Source organism: Babylonia areolata, chromosome 3, assembly GCF_041734735.1.
Source record: "Babylonia areolata isolate BAREFJ2019XMU chromosome 3, ASM4173473v1, whole genome shotgun sequence".
In the NCBI taxonomy this organism is placed as follows: domain Eukaryota; kingdom Metazoa; phylum Mollusca; class Gastropoda; order Neogastropoda; family Buccinidae; genus Babylonia; species Babylonia areolata.
Window position 1 is genome coordinate 38,175,300 of NC_134878.1, and position 22,353 is coordinate 38,197,652.

Genomic DNA, 22,353 nt, shown 5'->3' on the forward strand with positions numbered 1-22,353 from the left:
AACAGAATGTGGAAAAGATAGAGTACAAAATCTAAAATGGAGAGGGTGAGTGTCAGTGACTGGAGAAAGAAAAAACATAATATTGGAAGGGTGTGTGTGAGAGGCGGGACGTGGGAAGCGGGATTAGGAAAAAAAATCAAATATTGTATGTACTACTTCTGTAGATTATTTTTTGAAAAGAGGTTCATGTGGGGACCTAAAATAAACAACCAACTGGACTATTTAACACACAACTAGGTAACTTTAATAAAGAACAGTTTGAAATATATAACTTTTTTCCAAAAAATGTTAACATTTGAAACTGGCAACACGTGTTCAGTAATTTCTAGAGGCAAAAAAGGTTTCATTACTAAACAGCGGGTTAAAACGTGCTCTACTGTTAAACGTCCCTTGGAATGCATTCAATATTTTCACAATATTTTGTGTATGGGGCATTTAGTAATAACCTAAATGCCATGCTCTTAACAGCCCTGCCAGTTCTTTCAGCATTTAATAAGGCAGAAGTGTTAACTTCTAAAGACAGAAAGGAATTTTGCGTATTTCTTTCAACAGTATTGCACATTTCAGATGATGATAAACGATGAGGAAGTTCAAATGCATTTAAAGCGTTCTTAGCTCCAAGCTTTGCAAGATGATCTGCACGTTCATTAGAAAAAAGCCCACAGTGTGAGGGAATCCAGCACATTCCAATATTAGTTCCTCTCATTTGAATACAGTGAATCAAAAATCTTATTTCAAAAATGATATTATAATTAATGTTCGTACAACCTGATTTGATAGACTGCAGAACTGATTTTGAATCGACACAAAATAAAACATTAATCAAGTTTAGGAGCAGATCAATTAGATATGTTAATGCCATAAGGATGGCGATTAATTCAGCTGTAAAAATTGAGAAGGCCTTTCCAATATGATATGACTTTTCAATTTTCAAAGCAGGAATTGCATATCCAGAACTAGCAAACTGATTTTCTAGAACAGAACGTCTGTATGTATTTTCAAGTGGTGGGGGTATGTTTAGACAAGTGTGTTTTGACTCAAGAAGCTAGTATATTGGGATTTTCATCTTTCTTAATGTCACAATATTGAATGTCAAAAGCTGCTCCCGTTAATTCCCATAATGGAACTGGTGAAGTGCTCATAATCGGAGCAACATTTTGTGGATCAACATTTGATTGATTAATAGTATCTGACACGTATGTAGAATAGTTTCTAGATTTCTGTTCTGTTTCGCTCGTTTCGAAAAAAGTTTGTCAGATCGTATATTAATCTCAGTTTTGACAGAATTTTCTGTAGCATTTGCTCTAGTTACATATTTCGCCGATGCTAGCTTTCTTAATTTATTAAGAGGCAGTATTCCTGCAGCTCTATACGACTGTAATGTGTTCGTATGAAACGGAACACCTCGGGCCAACTTTATGGCTTTGCTAAGCTTTGCATCTTTTTTAAGGAAAGCATTCGGAGCAGAGAAAAATACCTCCTGTCCATACGTCAATCTAGATCTTACCAGTGCAGTAGCGAGATGAATAAGTGTTTTTGAATCTTGACCCCAAGGCTGTTTACTGACGATTTTAAGAAAATTTAAGCTTTTCATTGCTTTTGACGTTTCTTCCAATTTAGCTTTGGAGTAAAATAAACACCAAGGAATTTGACCTCAGATTTGTAGAAGTGTTCTCTTCCATCAAGATGAAAAGTTGGTAATTTTTGGGGGGCAGCACCATTATTAAAAAGTATCATGTGTGTCTTTTCAGTTGAAAACTGTAATCCATTATCTTTCATATATATCATGTGTGTCTTTTCAGTTGAAAACTGTAATCCATTATCTTTCATATAAATGTTTAATTTATCAAGTTCTGATTGATATCAATTGTTAATGTTCATCCAAACTGCTATATCATCAGCGTATTGAGCGAGATTTATAGATTTAGACAAATATTTTGGCAAATCATGTAACATTATGTTGAACAGAAGTGGGGAAATTATAGAACCTTGCAGAATACCCATGTTATTTGATCTTGAAGACGACAATGATAGCCCAACTTTAGTGATGATGCTTCTTTCTGTCAAAAGAGATTGTATATACCTGTATACATTGCCACTTAACCAAATGTTCTGTAGCTTAAACAGTAGTCTGGCATGCCAAATGCGGCCATAAGCTTTTTGTACATCAAAGAACGTGGCCAAAACACTCTTTCTCTTCGAAAACTGTTGTTTTATGTTTGTTGTTAGTTTTACTAGGTGATCTAAAGTAGATCTGCCCTTTCTGAATCCGGCCTGTGCAATCGGAATAATTCTATTTTTATCACAACAATATGTTAGCCTCATCAATATAATTTTCTCCAAGATTTTTCCGCCGTGCGATGTTAGGGATATGGGTCTATAACTCGACTTAAATCAGCTAAACTACGATCAGACACATAGAGTTTTTGGTTATTATTTATTCCGAAAGTCATGATAATTGTCTTTGTAACTTACCTGTCAGTGGGGGTGTTTTGAATTTTCTTACACCAAAATTGGTACATAAAGGCCTAAAACAGTAAAAAGCATGTCGAGGAGATGGGGGAATCCATCTGATAAATGACGAACGAGACAACAACATGTGAAATATAATAAATAGTTGTGTTTCAGTGTCATCACTATTCATGTCTTCGCAAAAGCCACTGTCATTATCATGATCGTCGTTGTCGCCCCCCCCCCCCCCTCCCCCCCTTTTTTTTTTTTCTCTCTCTCTCTTTTCTTTTTCTCTTTCTCGCATTTTTCTCTAAGATTTGCTTTGGGAAAGGAGAAACCAACTCCGATGATAAACGAAATATTTTTTATAAGAATAAGGGGGACTTCATCTTGGTCGTTCCCCTCCCACGTTTTCTCTCAATTGCGAGAAATCGTGGGACTGCGAGAAATCGTCGGCTTACATGGGTGCTGTGTCTTGGGAAGATGATCTTTTAGACTTGATCAACAGTGCTTCAGTTTTCTCGTTGTTCAGCTTTAGTTTGTTTGAGCTCATCCATGTTTTAACTCGTGAAATTTATGTCTGCATGTCTGATATGGTTGTGCTTATTTGTTCTGAGGGACCTAATTTCTGCATCTGTGTAGTGACAGAGTGTTCTTTGAAAATGTGGACAAGTGACTGTGTGTAGAGAACAAATAAAACGAGCCTCAACACCGAACCCTGTCGAACTTTTGACAGGATAGTGCTGGCCTCGAATCTTCCACCACAACTGTTTGAGTTCTATCAGACAGATATGATCTGAACCATGAAAGAATCATGCCTCGAATGCTAAAGACATGCCCAAGCCTTAAAGCAGGATATCTTAGTCGACCGTGTCACGCGCAGCCGAAAGATCGAGCAACATAAGTATAGACACGCTTCCAGAATCTAGTGCAAGGAGAAGATAGTTTGTAATGTTCAAAAGAGCCTTTTCCGGACTGTGAAACGGGCGGTATGCAGACTGAACAGAGTTGAAGAGATCATGGAAGTTCAGACAGATGGCGAACTGATGAGCACTATCTAGCACTATGTTTTCAAATATATCTGAGATGAAGGATAGGTCAGACACTGGACGATGATTTTTAGGTCATTACGGTCAAGGGAAGGTTCATTGAGCACCGATGCTAATTTACAGGAGGAAGGAAAAATTCCAGATGATAATGAGTTATTGATTACCTGAGTCAAAGCAAGTAAGATTTCGTCAAGTCATTCGAACAGAAGGGTGACAAGCAGAACATCGAGATCGCAGGTTTTTGGTGTACGGCTCATTTTCACCTTTCACATTCATCACTCTCAGGTTCAAAACAACTGAAGCCTCTCCAGTCTCACAACTTCCATTAACGTTATGCGATTGATAGTCTAGGCTGTCGTGGAGCATAGCATAGCATAGTAATGGTACGACAAGTTATATTCTCTGTCTTGTTCCATACTACACAACGCAGTATGTAATAATAGACACGGTAACTTCTGTACCTTATGTCATACACAACATAATATCTAATGACAGACACGGTAACTTCTGTGCCCAGTGGCTTACACAACACGGTATTGTAACGGTAGGCACGGTAACGTATGTTTGTTGTGTCCTGCAATCAGAAGGTACTGACTTAACAAACGCTCTGAGTAACGGAGAGACAGGAATCGGTGAACATTAACAAGCTGGTTTGTTGTCATGTTTTGCGCTAAACATTGCTACTTAACAAACAACAACAGCAACAACAAAAACTGTTCTTTATTATTAGTTTTACAAGAGCATTGGCAGCTACTTGATACAAGCGATCGGTTGATCAGGAGCTTGTTCCCCTTCTTTCTTCTACTGTACTTCTGCCTTATGTACGAAAGACACGATCGCACGCTTGAGCCACACACCGACACCAGAGAGGGAGAGAGAAAGAGAGAGCAAACGACCTAGTCGAGAATCCCTGAGGGAGACGACCACAATGTCAACATGTCATACTTCTGACTGATTATATGAACCAATTAAAAAAAGTTGAATTCTAAGCCCAGAGTTGTATAAGACAATGTGCGACATCCAAATGCAAAAGTTTTCATGGATGTACTGCCTTGGACTTGCAGGTGTCAAGGGAAATCAGCCAGCCGACTGACTTGCTGGTAGCGCAACACCAACGAGCGGTCTACATCTCGAAGATCTGAAATCTTTAATATAAGTAAAAGAGTACCCCCCCCCCCCCCACACACCCACACACACCCCTCAAACCACGTACAAGGCCATCACACCATCGATCACCTCACAGGAAGACGGACAGAGAGAGGCAGCGACCGAATGTCTAACCCGAAAGGCAGAGTACTAATCAAACGAATATTGGCATCGTTTCCAAACCAACAATGCGCAGATTTCTTTAAAATGGGACAGGGGCTCTCTGGGCATTTCCAAAAAACAGTATACTGCACAACATTCTACACGCCTCATTCACGGCCTCAGAGATCATTTCCCTCTTATGTTGCGACAAAACTGTGGCAGTGTTTGTTTTACGTGCGTACGTGCGTGCGTGCGTGTTTGCGTGTATGTGTGTGTTGTGGGAACTGAGGAATGTGTGTGTGTGTGTGTGTGTGTGTGTGTGTGTGTGTGTGAATAGAATAGAAAGACACAAGTGCAATGGCAAATAAATGAATGAAAAATACACAATTATTTAATCAATTAACGCAATGAATTGGAACAGCATTCATAAACACATTTTCCTAATCTTGTTTTATTCATCATCTGTTAGCATCAACTGACTGGGAATATTTCCTGTGTTATTCGAATTTTGAATATCTTTTAAAAATTGTTCCCTTGAGGCTTTTACTTAATGCAATGATAAAGAACGTGGATTTCGTCTTCCAATATGTTACACTGGCTGCACAATCTGTCTTCTTGTGGAATAATTAAATATCTACCCTTCTCAATTTTTAGGTCTTGCGCGCTTATTCTGAGTTTTGTTAAAGCTTGTCTTTGTTTTGTATCTGATATATTTAAAGAAATGATTCAGTTTCGTACTCCGCTACAAACTTATTGTAAAATTTTAGATTTAATGTTTTTTCTCTTTTACCTTTCCAGTATCTGATATATTCATTTTCTACTTTTTGATATACCACGTATTTCAGTCTATGTACGCTGAATGTGAATTGTTTTTTCCCAATGTGATCAAGGCCTATAATTTCGAGTATCTTTCCAACAAATATTAACCATGGGGAAGTTGTATTTTCTTGTTGGTACATGGACTTATATAATTTGTTGATCTTGTAAAGATTACCACTTTCATTTTTTCTCTATCAATTTTTAATCCCGAACTTAGGGAATATGTGTTCAACTTGTGTAATTTTTGTTGCAATCCTGTTCTTGTTAAAGACAGAAAAAACAGATCATCAGCATGAAGTAAACATGGTACATTGCAGGGTAAAACATTATTGAATTTTGGATAATCGTTACTTTCCATATATTTTACAATGTCATTTATAAAAATATTGAATAAAGTTGGTCTTAGTGTATTGCCCTTCTGTGCAGTTATTTCTCTGCTGAGACCTTCGTATGAACTTATTTGAATTTTGGAATCATCATACATTTCTCTAGTTATATCAAAGCATTTTCCAGTTATGCCCATTCTTTTCAACTTCAGGAACAAGGCATCGTGCCAAACATTATCAAGGGGTTTTTCAGAATCCACAAAACAACCGTGTAATCTACTATTTTTTACTTTCATCACTTCATTAATGATCTTTTTTTAAGATTTGATCAGTTGTTCTGTAGTGTTTCCGAAATTCAATTTGTTCCTTGGTTAGGCGTTCACCTTGTTCTGGGTACTGAGTCATTCGATTATCTAATATAGTGCAGAATACTTTTCCCAAAGTACTGGTTAAGGTTATTCCCCTATAACTATTTGGATATCCCGGCTTCCCATTTTATACAATGGAATGTTTAAACAATTTTTCCAACATTCTGGATATATACCTTGCGCGAAAATAATATTAAACATTTTTTTAATGATATGGGAGTTATTGGAAGACCTGTTTTGACCATTTCGTTTGTAATGCCGTCCAGTCCTGGTGATTTGTCTTTTATGTTTATGCATGCTCGCTTTCTTGATTTCTTTGTTTGATATTGTTAAGTTGATATTTGAAAGCAGACTCTCATCTGTTTGACTCTTTTTAGGTTCGTTTATGATTTTTTGCCTTTGTTTTTCTTCTATATTCACATCTTTGCCTATGAGCTTTTCCAGATGTGAAATCCATATGGATGTATTCAACTGAGATTTGCGAGTGGCATTCTCGCCTGCAGTTTGTAAACTTTTTAATGTTTTCCAATCGGTGTGTGGATCTTTATAAAGGACGTCGCTGGTTTTATTCGCAAGATCATTTGCGTACATTCTTTTCTTTCGTCTGAACAGTCTATTACAGATCTTATGTTTGGAAAATTAATTTTTTGCATAGGGATTTGTCATATGGATCAGTATTGATCTAAGATCTTTCCTGTGTTCATAACTTTCACCATCAAACCATTTTTTAACGTGTTTTTTTCTTTTGCGCTTACGAACGTTTGTTTTCTTCATAAGACTTATATTAGCCGCAAATTTCATCATTTGTGTAAAACCATCGTATCGTTTAGTGCTAGTTTAGAAATACCGGTTTCATTTTCAGTGTACGTACCTAATCTTTGTTCTATTTGAACAAGTTGGTTTTTATCCATGGCATTTCTAAAGCTCTTAAATATTTATCGTCTTTAAAGGCATCCCATAAGTATCGGTCCGTGACGTCTTCAACTTTGAACATTTCTTTTCGTGACCTGACGTTTTAACTGCTAACGAATTCCTTTCTGATTTTGTCGAAAATCCAGTTACGAAAAAACTTAATTCCATCGGACAGTGATCTGAAAAACATTTAAGGGGATGAACTTTCATAATTATGTGAGATCTCTTTTTTCATAGTGTTAGAACAAATAAAATAATCAACAATACTAGTCATTTGGACAATACCATGTAAAGTGTCTGTCTAAATCACCCAGTGTTCTTCCATTATGGATACACAAATTATTGTCAATGCATATGGACACCAGTCTTCTACCAGCATATTCACAGAGCCATCCATTGAAATTCTATTGTACACCAATTCACAATTATCATTATTAGGTAAGTTGTTTTTATGTTCCATTTGAATTAAATCTGGTGTCCCAGCAGTTCGTGCATTGAAATCTCCACAAAATATGATGTTTCCCTTTTCGTTGATTTCTTCGACGTTTTCTTCTAACTTATCCCATATGTCCGTGGTATTATCTTTTCCAAAAGAGGAGCTTTCTGGAGGAATGTAGACACATCCCACAAAAGTGTCGTCGTTGTCAATGGTACTCGGTATCTTTATCCACACAATGTCACTGTTACTGCTTGGCTGTGTGTGTGTGTGTGTGTGTGTGTGTGTGTGCCTGTAGGGGGATTTCTGTATGAGTGCGAGTGTGTGTGGATTGTGTAAGCTATGTGCGAATGTACTCGTACAAATGCACATGTGCCAAATTTCCCTTTTTTGTGGTATCGACATCATGTGTGTGTGAAAAGAATTCATGTGGTTTTTATGTGCAGTGTGGGGCCTTGGTGTATGTGTTTGTCACAGAATGAGAGTTTGTCATTCATATCTGTGAGACTGCATATTCTTGCATGTTCGTGTGTGTGTGTGTGTGTGTGTGTGTGTGTGTGTGTGTGTGTGTGCGTGCGTGCGTGCGTGCGTGCGTGTGTGTGTGTGTGTGTGTGTGTGTGTGTGTGCGTGCGTGCGTGCGTGCGTGCGTGCGTGCGTGCGTGCGTGCGTGTGTGTGTGTGTGTGTGCATTCGCACGCCGGAGTGTCGGTGTGTGTGCGCGCATGTGTGGGTGAGCGCGGGTTCGCAGAGCGTGGCCCGTTTTCGTTGTTATTTCAATCTTTTACCTTCAACATATCTTTCCCTTCAGTATATTTTATTGTATTTACTTATTTGCTATTTTGATTGCTCTGTTGTTGTTTTTGTGTGTGCGTTTTTTAGTGTATTCTTTTGGTTGTCTTTTTTGTATGTGTCTACACAACGTGAGTCTAATAACCCGGTGTTTCTCAGTTGTAAACTTGAACATGTTTATGCGAAGGTCTGGCATTTGTTTATATATATATATAACAGCGCGTCTATCCACGCTGACACTTCCTGGAAGCTAAAATTGAAAACACAAGTAACTATTTTCTACAACGTCAACCCGCAATACCCTAACCACGTGCGCGTGCGTACTCACGTACACATGCACATACATACGCACGCACACACACACACACACACACACACACACACACACTGTTGTCAGTGGAAATCGTGTTGAAAATACGAGTAATAATTCATCCACATGTTTTCCCCCCGAATATTCTCTATCACAATTTTGCCTCAATAAGAAAATGAGATACGTCACTTTTTCTTTTCTGTTGGAAATCCTCGTGCATTGAATCGAGGACTTTTGTAGCTTTGTGCATCGCACGACACACATTACACTTTTTTCTTCCATGCCATCATTGCTGTTTACGGTTCTAAAGCAACCTTAATCGGGGAAATTTCTAAAGGCCAATGGCAGCACTGGTACGTGGGAACACCGAGAGTTGGCCCACTTTCTTCTTCAAGCTCTTTGCATGCATACACACATACATACATACATATGCACACACATACATATATTACATACATACATACATACAAACGTGGGTGCGATACAAACATACAAAAACACGTGCTCATACATCGGCAATATTTCAGAATACATCAGTTTTTCTTCTTCCTCGTTCTCCTCCCATTAGATGAGCAGCCCAGTGTCCTCGATGAAGGCTGCCGTCCGTCGCACTCCTCCAGGGTGCCGTACAGCTTGGCTTCCACTGCTGTCGGTGTTGGCCAGTACTTCTTCCTGGATGCTGCATGCGTCGTACAGTCTTGAAGGATGTGGTCGGTTGTCATTGGTCCCTCACCACAAGGGCACTCTCCACTCTGTCCAATGCCAAATTTTGTGTGCATGTGGTGGAGCAGGCGGTTGTGTCCAGTCCTCAAGCGGAAGATCTTGACCTGTTCCCGTCGTTCCAGCAAATGGTATCTGTCTTCTGGGTTATATTTGGGGTGCTGGAGGCGCCACTTTATTCCTTGCTGTGCCTTCATGATTGTCTTGATTTCATCGTATGACACCAGTTTGTTGGCCTGCTCCTTCTGTGCACCGTCTTTTGCCAGAATGTCCGCTTTTTCGTTGCCTCTGATGCCACAGTGTGCTGGTACCCATTGTATCACCACTTTCTCCACTCTGGCACTCAGGGCAACAAGGGCTGAAGTGAGATGGTTCTGTTCTTTGGAGCGGGAGTTCTTGAGGGCTTGGAGCACGGAGAGAGCGTCTGAGAACACCACCACCTGCCCTGTTGTTCTTGTGGAGTTCTGCAAGACTGTTGTGGCTGCCTCACAGAGGGCTTCTCGCTCAGCTCGGAAGTTGGTGGAGTATTTTCCTGTTGGGACTGCAATTTCTTCATCTCCGTCTTTGTATCGGAGGAAGATTCCAGCTCCATCATCCCTCGTTGCTTCTGTGGCGGAGCCATCTGTAAAGACATGGGTCCAGTCTTCCTGTGGGTACTGGTTGTTGATGTACTCCATGGCCAGGGCCTTCTTTTGGGTGTCTGACTGTGTTCCTCTCTTATCCACTCCAGGAATGCTGGTGACGACTGTTGGGAATACCCGCTTCTTCCAAGATGGGTGGGTGACATTTGCCGGGATTGGCTTTGTTGCGTGTTCCATCAAGACTGGGGTTTGTCTTTCAAGGCGTCTTGACTGGTGGATGAAGCTGCCTCTTTTCAGCCGCCTCTTGGTGGGTCTGCTCATTCTGTTGTTCATTGGATGGTTTTCAAGGCGTTTGAATTTTGCTGCCTGGATGAGGATCTTTGTGTCCCTTCTGTCCTCCAGTGACTGTAGCCCAGTGGTCTCCTCCATCTTCAGGATTGGGGTGGATCTCATGGCGCCAGTTATGACACGCTGAGCTTGGTTCTGTATCTTGTTGAGATGGTCGAGGTTAGACTTTGCAGCTGATGCCCATGCTGATGTCCCGTACTCAACTACAGGTCTGACTCTCCCCGTATAGTCTCTTTAGGATACGTTCATCAGCCCCCCAGTCTGTCCCTGCAAGTTTCTTCATGATCGCCAGTCTCAGCTTGGCCCTGCTACAGCATCTGGTGATCTGCTGTTTCCAAGTGAGCCTACGGTCAAAGGTCACTCCCAGGTAGGTAGGTGTGGGTTCCTCTGCAAGCATTTAGTTGTTCAGTGTCAACTTCGCCCCTTGCTTCTTGCTAGATAGGCTGAAGACTGTGTAGGTTGTTTTGCTTGAGCTGAAAGAGACAAGCCATTCCTTGGTCCAGTTGCTGATCTTGTTGAGCACAGTCTGGAGGCATACCTGTGCTGTAGTGGAGTACTCTTCAGAGCACCAGAGTACCAGGTCATCTGCATAGATCGCTCCTCTGACCCCTCTTGGCAGTTCTCTGACGATGTCATCCATGAAGATGAGGAACAGCGTTGGCGAAAGGACTCCTCCTTGTGGTACTCCCTGTCTCAGCACCTTCTTCTTGCTCTTCTGGCCCTGAATCTTGACTCGGGCTTGGCGGTTGTGTAGATACTGGCTGATCCAGGTGTTCATCCTCCCAGACACACAAAAACTCTCTACCATCACAACTGACACAATTAAACTTGGCAGTACATCCATCCCTCTTTCCAGTTCAGTCAGGAACCTCGGCGTTGTCCTTGACAACACACTGTCCATGCAAAAATTTATCAATTTATCAGTCAGACATGTCAGTCCTGCTACTGTCAACTGCGGCGCATCAGTTCCATCCGGAAATATCTGTCCACTGACGCACCATCTAGACTTGTCGTTTCTCTCATTCTCTCTCGCCTTGACTACTGTAACTCTCTATTGGCTGGTTTGCCTGCTTCATCCATTCAGTCCCTTCAGCGCATACAAAACTCTGCTGCCCGACTCGTCCTCAGAAAGAAAAGATCTGAGCACATCACTCCTCTTTTGCAACATCTCCACTGGCTCCCTGTCTCACACCGAATCAGCACTCTATGCTACAAATGTATTCACAAATCAGCCCCTTCCTATCTCTGTGGCTGCCTCACCTCTACACTCCATCTCGCTCACTACGATCAGCTTCGGATCCACTCTATTTACGCATACCCAGATTCAAACTCTCGACTGTTGGCCGCCGTTTTTTCTCTGTCTCTGGACCTTGCAATGAACTTCCTCTTTCGCTTCGTCAAGTCTCCACACTCAGCTCTTTCAACCCACCTCTTCCCAAAATAGCCTCCCTTCCCTGCCTCTTCCTTGTCTTCATTTTCTCCAGTTTTAGAGTTATGCGTGCGTGAGAATGACTGGTGCGAAAGCGCTTCGATTTGTCTATGCACAAGATTCAGCGCTATATAAATACCATTATTATTATTAATCCAGACAGCAAGCGTGTTCTTCTTTTCTTGGAATGCGTCCTCAATGCTTTGAGTGATGAATGTGATCTGGTCTTCTGTTGATTTGTGTTGGCGGAAGCCGGCCTGTTCAGGGCTCAGCAGCTGATACTCCTCAAGGTGCCAGACAAGCCTAGTGTTGACAAGTCTCTCCTTCAGCTTTCCTAACCAACTTGTAAGGCTGATGGGTCTGCAGCTGTCAGCCTTCGACTTGTCCTTTCCATTTTTGTGAATGGGGATCATGTCTGCTTCCCTCCAACACTGTGGTACTGATCCTATCTTCCAGCTGGAGTCGAAGATTGTTAAAAGGACTGCCTTGCTCTTCATCCCAAGATGCAGAATAATTTCATTTGTGATTCCGTCTGGTTCAGGTGACTTCTTCAGGTTGAGGCTCTGCAACGCTTCCTCCAGCTTTTTCTCTGTGAAAGCTGTGGTCATGACTTCCTCTTGGGGCTCTTTCTCATGAAGTTCACCTTGGGCCCTGTGCACTGCAGCTGTATGTTCAGGAGGGACTTCCAGATTGCTGATGTTTTCATAGACGTCTATGAAGTGGTTGGCTCTGAGTTGGCTCTGACTACATCTCTTGGGATGGAGTGATTGGAAAGCACGGTGTGGGCCACTGCAACCCAAATGGATTGCTTTTGCTTCAGACTTGTGCAGAGCACGAACTGCTGATAACGAACACAGTTTTCTGCCTCCCTACCCGTAACAGGACGTCATGGATGCACCCACGCTCAAAGCATTGGCATCTCATAGATTACGTCATCGTCAGGAAAAGGGATAGGCAAGATGTACGTGTAACAAAGACCATGTGCGGCGCCGAGTGTTGGACAGACCATCGCCTTGTAGTCTCGAAGCTGAATATTCGAATCCAGCCCAAGAGACGCCCCCAAGGCCAGAAGGCTCCAAAACGGCTCAACATCGCTAAGCTGAATAACATCACCATCAAACAGTCCTTTGTGGAACTGCTGGAAGATCGTCTGGAATCCGCCTCTCTGGACAACCAGAATGTGGAGTCTGACTGGAGGACCCTGCATGAGCTGATCTATAGTACAGCTTCAGAGACCCTGGGACCCATGACCAGAAAGCACAAAGACTGGTTTGATGAAAACTGTGATGAAATCAAGCAGCTTCTGGATGAGAAACGCCGTCTGCATCAAGCCTACCTGAGCAACCCAAAGTCCACATCAAAAAAGGATGCGTACGATGCCATCCGCAGGACTGTTCAGCAAAAGTTACGCCAGATGCAGGATAAGTGGCTGAGTGACAAAGCTGATGAGATCCAGGGATATGCTGACAGGCACGATATGAAGAGGTTCTATGATGCCTTAAAAGAAGTCTACGGCCCCACATCCTCAGGATCATCCCCCCTCCTCAGTGCAGATGGGAATACCTTGATCACCGAGACGGAGAAAATTCTCGAACGCTGGGCTGAGCACTTCAACAGTGTCTTAAATCGCCCTTCCTCCATAAATGATGAAGCCATAGACCGTCTCCCACAAGTCCCCATCAATGAAGCACTGGACGATCCGCCAACACTTCTTGAGACCCAGAAAGCAATCCGTCTGCTATCCAGTGGCAAAGCACCTGGCTCAGACTCCATACCAGCAGAGATCTACAAGGATGGAGGCACTGTGCTGACTGAGAAGCTCCATCAGCTGTACTCACTCATGTGGAAAGAAGAGATGATCCCCCAGGATTTCAAAGATGCATCTATCATTCACTTGTACAAGCGAAAGGGGAACCGGCAAGCCTGTGATAACCATCGGGGCATTTCCTTGCTCTCCATCGCAGGCAAGATACTTGCCAGGATCCTACTAAACTGCCTCACAGCACACCTTGACCAAGGTCATTTGCCTGAGAGCCAATGTGGATTCCGGAAAGAGCGCGGAACCACCGACATGGTGTTTGCTGAAAGGCAGCTGCAAGAGAAATGTCAGGAGCAAAATGTTGATCTGTTCTCCACCTATGTCGACCTCACTAAGGCCTTCGACACCGTGAGTAGAGAGGGACTGTGGAAGATCATGGCCAAGTATGGATGCCCTCAGAAATTTATTTCCTTGGTCAGCCAATTCCATGAAGGCATGCAGGCTCGAGTCCAGGACAATGGCGAAACATCTGCTCCTTTTGCTGTCACAAATGGTGTCAAGCAAGGCTGCGTCCTGGCTCCAACGCTGTTCAGCCTCATGTTCTCTGCAATGCTTACTGATGCCTTCAGAGATGGCGATGTTGGAATCGGCCTAAAGTACCGAACAGATGCCAAGTTGTTTAACCTCAGAAGGCTTCAAGCAAAAACGAAGGTCATGACAGACATCATCAGAGACTTTTTGTTTGCTGATGATTGTGCCCTCAACGCTGGATCTGAAGCTGACATGCAACTCAGCGTCGACAAGTTTGCCACTGCCAGCAGGAACTTTGGCCTTACCATCAGCACGAGGAAAACTGAAGTTCTCCATCAGCCAGCCCCAGGGAAACCCTACGTTGAGCCCAACATCACAGTCAACGGTCAGAGACTCAGTGCGGTGGAGCGGTTCACATACCTTGGCAGCACACTATCACGAAATGCGACCATCGACGATGAAGTGAACGTCAGGATTGCAAGAGCAAGCGCAACTTTTGGCAGACTCAGTGCAAATGTCTGGAACAGAAGAGGCATTAGTCTTGAGACCAAGCTAAAGGTCTACAGAGCAGTAGTTCTCCCCACACTACTGTACGCCTGCGAAACTTGGACAGTGTACCAACGACATGCCAAGAAGCTGAACCACTTCCACACAACATGCCTCAGGAAGCTACTGAACATCAAGTGGCAAGACAGGAGCCCAGACACAGAGGTGCTCGCAAAAGCCACCCTTCCCAGCATCTTCACCATCCTGATGCAGTCCCAGCTTCGCTGGGCTGGACACGTGGCGCGCATGCCAGACCATCGGCTGCCCAAAAGGCTCTTCTATGGCGAACTGCAACAAGGGAAGAGATCACACGGAGGTCAGAAGAAGCGCTTCAGAGATACTCTGAAAGTCTCTCTTAAAGCGTTTGATATCAACCCTGACTCCTGGGAGGAATCTGCAGTGGACCGTGACAAATGGCGCGCTGCTGTGCACAAAGGCGCCAAGTTGTGCGAGGCCAACAGGACTGCTGCAGCTGTTCAGAAGAGGCAGGCCAGAAGTCACGGGCAAACAAGCCCCCTGACAATGATATGCCTGTCTTTGTCTGCCCCAACTGTCAGCGAACATTTCGTGCGCAGATTGGACTATTCAGTCATCTGCGCATTCACAGATAGATTCATGTGCATCCTCCCCCCCCCCCCCCCACCCACCACCCTCCCCCCATCCCCCAGCTGGATGACAACGATGGTCATCATCGATCTCGATGGACACACCACTATATATGAAGTGGTCTACTGCTTTCTTTCCAGAGAGGTAATTTCCATTCTCTTGTATTGTTATTGTGTTGTGACTTGTTTCGTTGCTGAGGGTTCTAGCCAGTTTCCACAGCTTGCTGCCATCCTTGTCGAGATTTAGGCTTTCAGTTTTCTCTGCCAGCTTTTTCTTGCTGCTTGTGCGCAGGACAGCTTGTATCTGGCAGTTACTTCCTTCAGCGCTATGTTGTTCTCCAGTGATGACTGCTTTTCTGCTCGGTCCCTGGCTTCCGTAAGAGCATCTTCCAGATTCTGGAGTTCCTCCGTCCAGTAGGGCTTGTAGTCTTTACGTGCTCCTCTTGGGATGGATTCTATAGCAGCTTTCAAGACGGCCTTTGTGAAGTCTTGAACCATCTTGTTTGTGTCCTTCTGCCTGATGTTGATTGGCTTTGTGTATGTATCTGTGAGGGTCTCAAAGAGAGTCCAGAATGTCGTGGCTGCCAAAATACAATCAATATGCCAGGAGAAATGATTTAGTTTTTTTCTTTTTGGTTAGATTTTCATACTATCAAAACTGATGCCTTTCATACGGCATCTATATCTGTACAGTCTCTTCTTTTTGAAAGATAGATATCTTTATTGGAACCAGTGCTCTTCCAATTCTTATATATATATATATAAGTGTATATATGTATCAGTGTGTGTGTGTGTGTGTGTGTGTGTGTGTGTGTGCATGCGCGCGCGTGTATGCGTGTGGATGTGTGTGTCCTTGAAACAGAAAGAAGTCTCTTCTAATTTGGAACTGTATCATAACTGGCGCGTGCAGAAGGTACAATTTTTTTTCTCATCTCATTATCATTAGTATCATTATCATTACTGTTGTTGTTATCGTTATCATCAAACGTGGTTACTGACTAAAAAGAAGAAAAATACAGGATTTTGCAAGTTATGAGTGAAAACGCAACCTAGAGACAGAGGCTTATTGAAAGATATAGGAAAATGAAAAGCATGGATGTCACGTAAATGTCACATTGCAGGTATATGTCGCTAAATCTCAGTTTCTTCTTTCTTTCTGAGCGAACAGGCACTGCAATCAGGTTCTGACTTAAATAGATGCTTTGTCTGGCGGAGAGATAGCACTGGTTAACTTCCTGACGTCAATGACAAGATGACTGTGTATGTTGCCGTGATCCTGTTGTGCCGATAACACTGCCAGCCGTATTCTTTCTTCAACACCAAACCATTTTTAAACTTTACAAAGGTGGGTTTGTTTTTTTTCTTCCAGACAATGAGCAGCAACTGCAACTTGATACTATCGATCATGTGGATCGGAAGCACATCTCATCTCCTCCCTCTTCCTTTTCCAATGTCCGCTTTATTTTGGGAAAAAACGTGATCGCACGCACGCGCGCGCGCACACACACACACACACATACACACACACACACACACACACTGACAGGCGGGCAGACAGTGGCAAGGGAAGAAAATGGGTCCAGAGAAGTGGACAGAAAAACGGACAGAGAGGAGGGGGTGACCGAAGAGTGATGTCAAACGTCTACAGCCTGGTGGTATACGTGCTTTTCCACCACCTCTTTCTATTTTCTTTTCCCCATGGATAAAATATGTGAGGGAAGATGAAAGAGGCGGTTGTCATCTTTACAGAAAATCACATACAGTATTGGTCCAAACGTCCAGTATCTTGATCTGCAAAATTTCGAAAACAAAGCGCTCATCTGATACCCCTCCTTCGTGTCTATTGGTACTACTGAAAATACTATTGGTCAATATATGCTGCACAATATCTGCTTTAAAAATAAATAAATAAAGAAGGGGGGTGTTGTGAGGAGCAAAAGATTGACATACACATAGACCCCCGAGATAGTGCAGGATAAAAATTTAACACTGAAATAGAATAAAATGAAATGACATAAGCAGGTAAACAAATAACCTAAAATGTATTGAAAATATACATGGTTGGCAAATATTTGAAATGAACGTTAACTGATCAGAAATTAAAACAGAGTCTGTTCCAGCTATTACCTCCATCTCATTCTTTTCAGCTCGTTAAAGCCAAGACGTGAAAGCGAAAAGGAAGTGTAAGACGAGATGGACGGGCCGAATTTCACTTGTAATAACAATGGACAAACATCACATCAGAATGTCTTCCCCACTGATTGCAGTCCTGCCTTCACACTGACCCCAGCTTTGAAAGAGATTACCCTAATTTCGCCACCAATACGTCATTAAACACTACTCTATTGGGAAATGGACTGACTTAGAAAGCTGACTGAAAAGACTCTTGAGATGGGAATTGTTAGGTTTTGATAATCACAGACATGTGGGGCCATCTACAGAGAACCACCACTCTGTTTCTGTATGGTACCCGAGGTGTGCTTCAGGGTCTTGAGTTTTCCTTCGACTGTTCGGCGCCAGGTGTTCTTTGGCCTTCCTTTCTTGCGTCTACCTTCTGGTGTCCAGTAAAAGGCTGTCCGGGTGATGTTACTCTACTGATTATGGTATACATGTTCTCTTGATTGCACTGGGCGAGTCGTGTTGATCGGAGATTGTATTGGGCAAGAAGATTTGCAGATTCTTTGGGCAGTTTTCGTGTGGAAGGTTGCTAACTTCGTTCGATCACTATCAGTCATCCTGTAGCATATTTAACAAATAGAACAGTGTAGAGAGTACACAACTGTGGTACATTCTAAGCTTAATGTTGATGCTGTACAAAGGGGATCTCCAAATATTGTTTAGCATTCTGAGGTATTTCTGGTTTTGCTGAGACGGCTCTTGATGTTACTGCGTGCTCCTCCATCGTGTCTGACAGTGATGCCAAGGGAAACTAATACTTCAGTTGTCAGTAGGTCTGTTCCGATTATTTGAATTGGTGAAGGGTTTGATGTGTTCAGTGTCGTCAAATCTGTTTTCTTCTGGCTGATCCTTTGGCCTATTTTGCCGTGCAGAGTTGCTGAAACGGGTTGTCTTTCCTTGTAAGTGATATTGAGCGTGGGAGACCAGTGCCAGGTCGTCTGCAAAAGTCCATTTTTTTCCAGCGTTGAGAGGAGAATCCATCTGACACCTCGTGGTTGATGTTTGATTGTATTTCGCATCACCCAGTGTATGGCCATGTTGAACAGTAGTGCTGACATTACGCATCCTTGCCTCACTCCTGTCTTCACCTCGAAACTCTATTAGGAACCAGACAATAAATGATTATATCATTAAGAAGAAAAAGAAAAGGAGTGGACAGCAAAATACACCTGGCCAGTAACTGAAAATAAGAGAACCACGAAGAAGCTGATGGAGGCCAAGTCGGAGAGACTACAAGAGAGTTACAAAATGCAGTATAAAGAAAATGACCATACAGTGAGGAGGATGGCAAGAGCAGACAAACGGGTGTGCATGGACAACCTTGCAGTCCAGGCAGAAGACGCAACCAGCCGTGGGGAACAAGGGAAAGTGAAGATCACTAAGATAGTCTTGCGGCAAGTATCGTGGAACCACTGACGCACCCATCACAGACGAGTGAGGACGGCAGAACAGGAAGCTCGATGGACGGAGCACATTAGCGAGATTTGAACAGACCATACCAGCAACAGAGGAAAATATACGAGAAGCAGAGACTGCTTTTTTATATTGAACCACCAAATACATAAATCATTTTACCTATCAGAGCTCTCAGGAACGGAAAAAACCCTTGGACACGACAACCCCACCTTAGAACTATTCAAAGCAGACCCAGAGCTTGCGGCCAAAATACTTCAGCCACTCATTACCAACTCCACATAAGCATACTCTATGATAACCGAAGGAAGAAAACAACTGGAATGGAAATTTGGTGGAGATGGCTAGCCTTGTTGAGAGTACACCGACATGGGAGCGATAAAAGGGGAGTCACTGGCATGATCCCGTAGAAAATCTACTTTGATAGGAAAACAAAGACACCAGCAGGTAAAAAAACAAACAAAACAAAAAAAAACCCAACAAGCAAAAAACCAACATACTTTTCTGCCACCTATGTGAAGAAAGTTGTTTCAATTCGATATAATTCGCAACATCCGCCACAAAAGAACACGGTTCCAGTTCCGGTGTACAGGTCTGTATTTTATGCAATTTGCCATAATATTGTTGTTTGCTGTAATTCCGAGGTTGAATATTAGGTTGGTACATTGCAATGTTTTCGCTCATATTCGTTCAATAAATAAATACATTAAACGCTTGTTCAGTGCCATTACCGTCGTCGTCTGCTAACGTCTTCATCATTATCATGAACGTTGACCCGCTCTTTCTCTCTTCTTTTTCTCGACTATTTTTCGTTAGATTTTGTGTGAAAGCGAGAAGCCAACCCCGATTTTAAAAAAATTCTAATAAAAATAAGGGGAATTTCCACGCTTTCCCACACTTTGCGAGAAAGCGTGACAGGAGAACGACCATGTTTTCTTGAAATCCAGCGCTTTCTCGTAATGAGCGAGAAAGAATGGAATTGCAAGAAAGCGTGGACACGCATGTGTGTCAGATGGTGGGAATCGTTATGAACACCACTGGCATACCGGGCACTGAAGCTGTGTTCCTTGTAAAGGGCAAATGTTACTGGACTTATTTACCGCTCAATGTGTAGCGCTATTATAGTCCTATTTAGATCTAGATTCACACACACATGCATCCACACGCGTACAGCTCCCATTCGCCCCCCCCCCCCCCCCCCCCCCCCCCCCCCCCCCCCCCCCCCCCCCCCCCCCCCCCCCCCCCCCCACACACACACACACACTCGCGCCCGCGCGCGAGAGAGAGAGAGGGGGGAGGGGGGAGAGAGAGCACGCACATGACACACGCACCTGACTTCATTTGTCGTTCAAAGTTTAGCGCTTCTATAGTTGTTTATACAGAGACAATTAATTGAAGTTGTGTTTGCTCGTCAGGAGCAAATGTTTCTCCGGGAGGGACTCCTGTCTCCTGACACCGGTTCCGGCCAGGCAAGGCATCAAACAGATCCACCTCGGAATCACCAGACTGAGATGACGTCAGGACGTTTGGAAGCGGTCACGGAAAATATACCAGACTAGGTCAACCAGTTGATGCCATAATAAAATCCCCACCTTCTACCTTCCCACTCTCTATCATCCCTCCCTGCTCCCCCAGTTCCACCCCCCGTTTCTCTATCCGCCCATCTCCTACTCCTGACTTCTACTGGTTCCATCTCTTTCTACCATCTGGAAGTGTGAGGTGATCGATCGTTTTCACAGAGCTGAAGCGGACACTGCGCAGTTAAAAGGGGCGATATACTATCGGCCACAGTCATACGACGTAGGGTGTATTCCCGCGGCAATCGGTAGATGAGTCATGTCATCGCTCATCGGGAAAATCTTATGTCTGATGGCCATCCAGCGTGCGTGTTCTGGGTCGTGGGGTGTTTTGTGTGTTTTTTTCCCCACCATCCCACAGGAGCGTATCGATGATCGCGCATTTTACCACGTAACGTGAACCCTGATCAAACTCATTTTCACCATGGCGGATGTTTCGAGTGCAAAACAACCGGTCCTCATTGAATCTTACATCACAAGGTCAGTATAGCAGAATTGTGAGACACCACTTTACGCTGGCGGGTAGAGAATCAAATCCAACAACAAACGAATTCAGCTTCTTCCAAATCGCCGTTCGATACGTCCGCCACGCGCTGCCAGGATCTGACAGCGGGAATGACTGTGACGATGTAACGTCCCAAATCGTTGCCCGCTACCGCAGCCCGAAACGTCCCCCGGGGGAAGTTCTGGTACGTCCTCCCCCACCCCCTCCCCCACCTCCCCCTTCTGTTTCGGTCCCCCATCCCGACTTCACCTAAAAACCAGTCCCGAACCCACCCCTCCCCGGCCCCCCTTTCCAAAATTTGTTTTGTATGTGTGTGTGTGTTTGTGTGTGTATGGGTGTATGTGTGTTGGAAGTATTGAGAAGAGGAGGAAAATGGTTGCAGAAGGAGATCTAGAGAAAACGTGGACTAACTGATTTATGTCAAGGAAAAACACACTGTTAGCATTAAGAGTTTAAAGAATATGAATGTTGGCTTTTGTTGTTGATAAAGCCTCCTGGAGTCGCGCTGTGGGGTACGAGTTGAATGGGACCATCCCTAATTTTCCTACGTGTGTGTCCCCAGATGTCTGTGTAACAACAGGTCATGTTCCCCCACGTCCATGGTTACTGCTGAACACAACTGACCACAACCGATCAGTCCTTTGCATTATTTTGTCACGTCTGTCCATAATTTTGACAGGCAACTAATTTATTTGACCGCTGCATGCCCATAACTGACCAGTGCTGACTAACTGTTCACTTGCTAATCTTTAACTTCTGTTAGTGTCCACACTGCATCACTTTGTGACGGTTTTGCAGTTTTAGGACTTCTTTAGGTGATTTGACTATTAGCTGACCACTGTTCATTACTGTTGACCATTACTGACCTCTACTTTCCACCGCTGACCACAAGTAATCAAATTTCGTTGTTTGTGCAGTATTATCACGCCCTGGCATATTTTGTTTATCGTTAACTGACCACTGCTATCCACTACTGACGTCTATCTAAAAACTGTTCAGGTTGTATGTTTGTGACTTTTCTGTAGAATATACTTGGACCTCATGACAGGATCTTGTCGCTGACTGACACTTCTGACTTCTGCTAATCATTGCTGATCACTGCGGATTACAACTGACCAAGATAAAAATTAAAATAAATAAATAAATAAATCAGAATGTCGAATACGTCATGTTGTGCAATATAAAGTCTTCTTCACTTGGTACGACTATTTGCAGACAAATAATTACCACAAACCAAAAGTGTGCAGCTTGCGTAATGTTAACATCTGTCTGGGAATTCTCGTATACAATATTAGTACTTTGAACCGGTTTTGACCAATGACTACCACTGGCCACTGCTGACAACTGACAAAATCTAAAAGTGTGCGAATGATGAAACAAACATGGATCTGGGGGAATATCTGGATCTACGGGTATAAATTTGGTGGAATGTGTATCTGGGAGGAATAGACCTT